The sequence below is a fragment of the Tenrec ecaudatus genome, chromosome 8 (genome assembly GCF_050624435.1).
Source record: "Tenrec ecaudatus isolate mTenEca1 chromosome 8, mTenEca1.hap1, whole genome shotgun sequence".
In the NCBI taxonomy this organism is placed as follows: Eukaryota; Metazoa; Chordata; class Mammalia; order Afrosoricida; family Tenrecidae; genus Tenrec; species Tenrec ecaudatus.
Genome location: NC_134537.1, coordinates 30,390,319 through 30,399,163, shown reverse-complemented (window position 1 = coordinate 30,399,163; position 8,845 = coordinate 30,390,319). Strand labels below are relative to the sequence as shown.

At 41.3% G+C, this 8,845-nt stretch overlaps 1 pseudogene; it reads left to right on the top strand.

Annotated features, from left to right (window-relative positions):
• The first annotated feature begins 6,999 nt into the window (after nucleotides 1-6,999).
• On the top strand, nucleotides 7,000-7,385 carry LOC142454693 (ras-related protein Rab-13 pseudogene; annotated as a pseudogene).
• The last annotated feature ends 1,460 nt before the right edge of the window (nucleotides 7,386-8,845 follow it).

Genomic DNA, 8,845 nt, shown 5'->3' with positions numbered 1-8,845 from the left:
TCACTTAGCATCATTTCCTGCAGTTCTTCCCATGTGGCGATGTGTTTCGTGCGGCCTTCACTACTTTTTTGAGATGTGTAGTACTCTACTGTATCTACGTACTACACTTTTTAATCCATTCATCTGTTGATGGAAATTTGGGTTGCTTCCAACTCCTTGGGATTGTGAACTGTGCCTCAATGAACATTGGAGCACAGATGTCAAGCTGTGGTTTGTCTCTTGTGTCTTCTGGGTATATGCTCAGTAGAGGGATTGGTGGGTCATGTGGTAGCTCAATTTCCATCTGTTTTAGATATCGCCAAATTGATATCCATAATGGCTGTACACGCCTACGGGTTCACCAGCAGTTGACTAGAGTTCCTGTCTCTCCACAGCCCCTCCAACACTTGTTACTTTCTGATTTTTTGAATGGGCTATCCTTGAGGGTGTTAGGTGGTATCTCATAGTTGTTTTCATTTGAATTTTTCTTATGGCTAATGCAGATGCTATATCTTATAATAACTGGCCACCGTCAGCCTCATTCACCACATTTGCTTATGCACCCATTTTAACTTCAGCGATTGTGTTGGGAAGGTGAGCATCACAGAATGCCAGGTTATTAGAACAAAGTGTTCTTGCATTGAGGGAAGACTTGAGTAGAGGCCCAATGTCCATCTGCTACTTTGAAACTTATCATAAATATATGTATGTAGACATATATCCCTATCATTATATATGAATATATTTACATATATTCATGCCTATATTTATACCTCTATAAATATCTTTTGCCTCTTAGTGCTTTCATCTATTTCCTTTTATTTTCCTCCTGCCCCACTATCATCTTCGACATTCATTCGGCTCTCAGTAATTCTTCTTAGCTACATTGCACTTGATCAAATCCCATCAGGCATTCTACACCCTCCTCACTATTGATTTTAGATCTCTTGTTGTTCCCTTGTCCGTGAGTTTGTTGGCTTCCCTTCACTCCCCCACCCTCCCCCCCCTGTTCTCCCGTGACCTCCCAACCCAACCATCCATCCCATTGTTTCCTCCTAGGGATTGTTTATCTTGCCTATCTTATACAGATAGACATGAAAAAGAAGAAGAAAAGAATCTATAAATAGTTCCAGATCTAACTGCTGACCCTTATGTATGTTTTGCGATAAAGTCCGATGAAGTGCCAAGCCCTGCCTTCTGAGTCTGAAGTTTATTTTTGGGATTCCTCAAGAAGTTCATTGCTTTGCTCTCCTTGCTGCTCTATTGAGCCAACTTCATGTGTATGTGTGTGTGGGGGGGGTGGGGGGTGGGTGGGGGGGTCAGACTGGGCACAGTTCCAGCGCTGTCTCCAGTGTTGTCACCTGAAGCAAGCGCTGTGGGTCAGTGAGGGGACATTGTGTCTCCTGGCTGGGCCAGTCCTCTTTGTGCATTGTCAGATCTAAGCAGGGGGGCCAGGATGCGATTCTCTCTTGGTCTCTCTCCCTCTTAGTTTGCTCCTTTGTGATCTGGGCAGATCTGCCAATCTCCCTGGGCTCTATCTTCAGTGTTTTCCTCTGTAGTGCAATCTCCTGGGGAGGGGGTTAACTTAGGTGGGATTGCGGCCGGCCCTGCCGATCTGTCTGTTAGTTCACTGCATCACATACTGGTATCCAGGACTTTTTATTATTTTATTATTATTTCTTTTTAACATTTCAGGACTTTTTAAAATGTGCTCCTTTTCAGAGCAGTTGATAGTCATAATGGGGCACCATCTAGTTCTTATAGTCTCAGACTCATGGAGGTTGATGTTTTCATGATCCATTACTCCATTGGATTAATTGTTTACCTGAATTTTTGATTTTCTTCACTCTTCTTTCCTCTGGACAGAGAGAGATTAATAGATAGCTTGTAAGAATCACCAAAGTAGAACATTGTTCTTGTGGACTCTTTTATGTCAACTGACCTTGGTGTTTTCCAAGTCTATGGTCCTATGTCTCTAGGTCCTGGTGACTCATTCCTTCATGGTGTTTGTCTGTGTCTAAAATTTCTCCATAACATCGCCACCACTTGTTATGATCTATTTTTAGTTTCACCAACCTTTAAACTGTCCTGGAGCCCTTGTGGTGTAGAGGTTGTTATTGCATGGTTAGCAGTTCAAAACCACCAGTGGGAGAAAGCACAGTCTTTCTGCGAGTCTTCCTGTGAGTCAGCATTGACTTGATGGCAGTGAGTTAGTGAGGCTACATCTGTCAGTCAGCATCCACTTGATGACAATGAGGGAGTTCAACTGTGTGAGTAACTTCCTTGAGATAGATCTCTCTGAATAATATTTATATATGTATATTTATATACATGTATATATACATATGTACGTATCACTGGTTTTACTTCACTACAGATCCTAGCCTAAGATCATCACTATTTTATTGATATTGAATTTTGGGATCTATAAATATGGGATGTATTTCTATTTATTTAGGTCTTCTTTAATTTCTATCAAACATTTATAATTTTGTGTCCAAGTCTTGTACTTTTTTGGTTAACTTTATTCCTAAGTGGTAGTGGTGGTGGTGTTAGGTGGCCGCCAGCCCATTCTGACTCATAGTGACCCTGTGCACAACAGAGGGAAACACTGTGCAGTCCTTCATTAGCCTCACAATTGTTGTGTTTACGCCACACTATGGCAGTCATCGTGTCTGTGAGGTTCTTCCTCTTTCCAGGATGCTCTGATTGGTAAGCAGGATGGGCTTCGCTCGTGACTGGGCTCTCCTGATTACATGTCCAAAGTATGTTAGATGAAGACTCACCATCCTAGCTTCGAAGGAGCACTCAGGTTGTCCTTCCAGTACAGATGTGTTTGTTTTTCTGGCAGTCCACGACACTTTCCACATTCTTTGCTAAAACCACCATTCAAGTGCAGTCATCTTCCAGCTCTCATGTGTATATTCTTTAGTAGTTTTTCCAATTTGATGCAGCTGTAAATGCAATTGCATTCTCATTTTCAGATTGTTTGTAGCAAGGATGTAGAAATGTAATGAATTGCTGTATACTGTCTTGTAGGTTTTTTGAGTGGTTATTGTGGAAGGGGGTGAGATTAGTCAAATGAATTTTCTGCCCTTTTTTAGATAATCATTTGTGTTCTAGCTTTTATTTTCATAAATGGAACTAAATTTACATTTATGGGATAAATCCCATTTAATCATGTGGTCTAATTTTTATGTATTGCTAGTGTGCTTTCTTATATTGCTTTAATATAATACTGACTTCTTTTCCTTAGCCTCTAAAATACTTACATTTCTTTAAAAACTCATAGTCATTAAGTCAATTCTGACTCATGCCGGCCCATTTCTTTCATAGCAGCATTGAACCAAGGTACAGTCCTATTTCCCTTTAATTTCATCGCATCGTCAGAAAACATCGTCCTCTTTTATTTTTTAGCTCCATCCCCTAAATGTCAATTGATAGTTTAACTATAATGAAAACTAGTCTGGCTAAAAATCATAAAGGACCTTCCAACTGTCACAGTCCATGAGCATGCGCTAGCCCTTAATTTATTGACCCTTTGAGCATTTTACACGGTTGTCCACTTCCTTTGTGAAACAGCTCTCTAATTTTTAAAATATATTTTTGATTGTATTATTTAAATTTTCCTTTGTGGTCACTTCTTCCCTGTCTACAAATTATTGGTGCCCCTTAAGGTTCTCTCTTAATTGCTCTTCTTGGTCTGTAGCTTGTGTTTGAAATCTCATAGACTCTCATAGTTTTTACTATCGTCTGTATTCCGATGACTGCTGTATGCTTATATCTAGACCAGTATAACTAAGCACAGCCTAGACATCTCTGCTTGAAAGTGTCATAGGATTGAAAATGACAATGCATTCTGTTTACTAGCAAGGCTATTCATGTCCCTAGTCCATGTTCATAGGGAATTCACAGAGGGTTATTCCATGTGGGACTCTGCAAATGGATTTGGGGTTTCCCTTGTTATTCATAGCCTTCTGCAAACCTAGTGTTTGCAATTTAAGCTCTGATACCATTGCCTCCAAATTTGGATTTTTTTTTTACGATTCTTGCATCACGCAAGTGGATGTGCTTCTTCAATGTGGACTTAGTGGTTGCCTCACTACCTTATCATTTGATCTCCCTTATGACCCATTTTGAAGTTGTTTCAGTTGTTAATATTTTCTGCTTTCATTTTGATTGAGGTTTTTCTGTTTTGTCTAGTGATTGTTGTCGGCATTGTGTGTGTGTGCTTTATTCTTGTTTGTGTTCTGTATGATTTTTTTGGTATATGAAATCCAGGATCGGAACAGCTACAGAGATGGAATTAATAATTACCCGGGGGCCTGGCAGGGGAGGATGGGAGAAATAGGAAGGTAACATCGATGAGCAGGAGAAGAAAATGTTCTGAATTTGACTGTGGTGACGATTGCGCAATCTTCCCTGGAAGCGTCCCTAACTCGTCCAACCAGTTTTGCTTCCAGTCTGTAGTAAATTTGTGAAACTTAAGAAAATTTAAATAATGCTGTGGATAATTTAACAATTGCCTTGACTTACTATGAGAGGTTAGCTGTTTGGTCTTATCATTGGCTTAAGGTTAGGTGCTGCGTAGCAAAAAGAGAGAATTCAGCATTTTACCCTGCTCTTGGAGAACACTGAGTCTTACACAAGAGACAGAAGTGGATGCAATGGCTAAGGAAACTCAAAGGAACATGAGCATTGTTCTGCCAGGGAAGGTGGCAGATGGGAGTGGGGAGGCTTCACACTGGGCTTCTGAACTGAGGCAGGGAAGGGAAGAGGACTTGAACCAGGAACGGCCTATTAAGGAAATACCTGAGCTATTAAGAAGAATTACTCCAGAATGTGCAGGGAGGATGTTTGGTAAGAAATGGGGGGAAAGTAGATGGACTTGATGTCAAGGCAAGGATTTAAAGTGTGTTGATTGGCACCATGGTTGGCTAGTCTGGAACTGCATTCTCTAGGGAGGAGGAGCTAATGAATTGGTAAGCGTGGTGATAACATCAGAGCTATATTTTAGAAGTAAATACTCAACCCATTCTATGTGCCTGGGGTTTACACAGTTGCTTATTTATTTGTGTAACATCTGAGCTCCTCAGAGGCAGTAAAGTGAAAAAGATCTTGCGAGATCCTATATTCTTTTTCCTAGTCTGGTGGGTGTGGTCCCTCTGTAAAAGTAAAATGACAGTGGACGTCGCTGATTTACACATGAAAAAACCATTTTAAAATGGCAACTGTTTTATGATATCCACACACCTAGACAAATTTGCACACACGATTTAAAACAAAACAAGGCAGTGAAACTGCACGGGGGAGATTCACCTGATAAAGCTGGGCCATCTCTATCCAGGGTGTCTTTCTCCACATTCTCCTGTCACTGTCCCTTGTCAAATATAAGTGTCTCTGGTCCTAAAGGCAAGAGGGAAACTGTATGTTCAACAAACAGGAAAAGGAAAAGACACAAAAAAAACCCACCAACAGCCATATGTGGCAGGTGTAGAGACTCTTCGACTTAACTACCCCCAACCATTCACTCTGACTGCTGAGGTTGTTGTGAAACTGATGCGTAGAGGGGTTTCCTCATGGTATGGAACCCACGACCCTTTTGATACTTCCAATCAGCTCGTGGACCCTCCTTTCCCCTGAAGACACTATTCTCTTCCCTAATCAGAAGAAATAGCTTCCCGGCCTGCTCTTTTTTTTTGCTTCGTTTTTTACATTTTATTAGGGACTCATACAACTCTTATCACAATCCATACATATACTTACATCAATTGTATAAAGCACATCCATACATTCCCCGCCCCAATCATTCTCAAAGCATTTGCTCTCCACTTAAGCCCTTTGCATCAGGTCCTCTTTTTTTCCCCCTCCCTCATGTGCCCTTTGTAATTTATACATCGTTATTTTGTCATATCTTGCTCTATCCGGAGTCTCCCTTCCTCCCCTTCTCTGCCGTCCCTCTCCCAGGGAAGAGGTCACATGTGGATCCTTGTAATCAGTTCCCCCTTTCCAACCCACTCACCCTCCACTCTCCCAGCATCGTCCCTCACACCCTTGGTCCTGAAGGTATCATCCACCCTGGATTCCCTGTGCCTCCAGCCCTCATATGTACCACTGTACAACCTCTGCCCTATCCAGCCCTGCAAGGTAGAATTCGGATCATGGTAGTTGGGGGGAGGAAGCATCCAGGATCTGGGGGAAAGCTGTGTTCTTCATCGGTACTACCTCGCACCCTGACTGACCCATCTCCTCTCCTAAACCCCTCTATGAGGGGATCTCCATTGTCCCGGCCTGCTCTTAGTTGGAAACTTCTCACGGTGTTTGTTCCAGGACTGCTTGTGAAAGCCTGCGGGAGGGATTGTGTTATCAGTGCAGAGCCTTGGGTGTCTAGGCTCCTTAGGTGGTGTTTTTTAAATTGTACACAGTGTGTGTGTGTGTGGAGGCGGGGCGGAGTGGAGAGTTGTAAACTACAGTCTTATGGAGAGTGGGAAGGGAATCTTAGAATTCTGTATGAATATTTTCAAACCAGAATAAGAAAGAAATGAACATTTGCTAATCTTTAATGTATACATGGAAAGCAGTATGTGCATATAAAATAGAAATAAATGTATTGGGGTAGATGGTGAAAACGTTTTCTTGGTGAGGTTTGATTAAAAAAAATGCAAAGAAGAGGAAAACATCTTCATTGCCTAGGCTCTGGGCCCATTCTAAAGTTCAGCTCTCCAATCCCCACTGTAATGCTTCTTTACCCCTGTACCAGCTCCCCACAGGTCCATGATAACCAAAGCACTTCAAAAGCCACCTCAAGCTGCTGTGGCTGAAGACTCTGGGTCACTGGGCAGGAGTTGAGTGATCATTTGCTTTTCAGAGCCCAGCTTCAGCAATGCATCTCTACCATCTAAGTTAAATGTGACTCTGGAGATAAAGAAGATTAAACTTTAAGTCTGGGACCAGCTGCCCAAGGGCAATTCAAGACCATAACTTCTGGCTATAGGGTTACTGTCCTTTGGTATGGACTCTATGGAAAGGGGGTTGCGTTATTCCGGTGGGATCCTGGGCATTATTCTAGAGGAGGGCACTACTAGTGAGAAATCTTTTGAGAACACTGGATGAAGAGCATCAGAGAGAATGCCTTGGCTGGGGTGAGGGGCCTCTTGGTGGGGACCAAGTGGAGGCCCCGAGGGAGATGCAGAGGGAGCAAGCCAATAACTTGATTCAAGGGCATGGAATACAATTTTTCACATGAAGTGCCAAATTCATATGATTGTGGATGAGGTCTTCAGTTCCTTGACCCAGGATATCTTGCTCAAGTTAGGAGGCCAGCAATTGGTAAATAGCAACAAGGTTGTGGCATTGATCTAAAAACCTGTGAGGGCAAGGACATTCCCAAGTACATCCTGGGTTGACGTCTTCTGCCTGTCCTCCTCATCCTGAGCCCTGATAAAGGCTCAGCCCTGATCCCTGAGGAAGTCAGAACTAAGGGCCGGGCAGGTGAGAAACAAGTAAAAGGGAGGTAGGAGCTAAGTGAGGAGAGAGCAGAGAGACTTTGTCAGTGTTTTTTTGCTGATCAAAGATATCGAGTGTTTTCTGTTTTTGTTGTTGTTTATTTTTTAAAGTTTCATTATCTGTATCATGATAGCTCATCAAGAAGTCCTGGTGGTTAAAAGAGTTCAGCTGCTAACCCAAAGATGATGGCTTGAACCCATTAGCCACTTCGTGGGTGAAAGATTAGCAGTCTTAGAAACCCCAGGGAGCAATTCTACTCTGTCCTAGGGGGTTTCTATAAGGCCAAAGCAACTCAATTATGTTGGGTAGGTTTTCTTGCCACAGCCTTGCTTATAGCAATTTTATAGGAAATCTTGGAATTAGCTAGTGTGAATTCTTGCATGTTAGTCTTTTCATCAGTTTTCTTATGATCATTCTAGTGCTTTGCCATCCCACTATAAACTTCAGAACCAGCTTTTTTTAAAACTACAAAAACAATCTTACTGGAAATTGGATGGACATTTCATGAATTCTTTAGGTGAATTTGTGGAGAATTGGTACCTTGATTATATAGTATCTTTCAATCCATGGGCATGGTATGTCTCTTCATTTGCTTTGAGATTTAAGCAATTTATCTTCAGATAGTTAAATTATGATGGTGTTCTTTTAGCTTTAGTTATTTATTTTGAAATTTTATTTTAAAAAAAAAATTATTGTGAAGAGTAGTTGATACCAAGGGCTCAAATAGGAAGAAAATATTTTGAAATGGTGATGGTAACATATGCACCAATGTGCTCGATATAATTGATGTATGGATTGTTACAAGAGCTGTACGATTCCTTAATAAAATTATTCATTAAAAAAAGAAATTCAAAAAAGAAAATAAGAACTTTAAATTGGATATATATATAAATTGGATATATATATATCCAATTTAAATTTCTTATTTTCTTTTTATATATATATATATATTTAAATTGGATATATATATATCCAATTTAAAGTTCTTATTTTCTTTATATATATATATATATATTTCTTTTTATATATATATCAGGTGCTGAAGTAGGATTGCCCACATAAGAGCTCTCTGTGTGATGGACAGATTTATGGGTGAGAAGGCAAAGTTGGGGGACTGGGATGAGAAACTGGGTTCCACAGCACCCCAGGTTTCTCTGGTAATTTTTCAGATAGAAAGTACAACTGTGCTCATGAGGGGTTCATCCCTTTGTGAGAGTACCTGCCCCAAACTTGCCTCCCTTGTTGGTGGGCAGCAGCTCCTGACCTCTTCCCCCTCCCACTAACCCCCCAGTTAGCCACTCTCCAGCTTGGGGAAATGACCCAGGACACCCTGTCCCTCAGGGCATCCTAGAGATGCCTG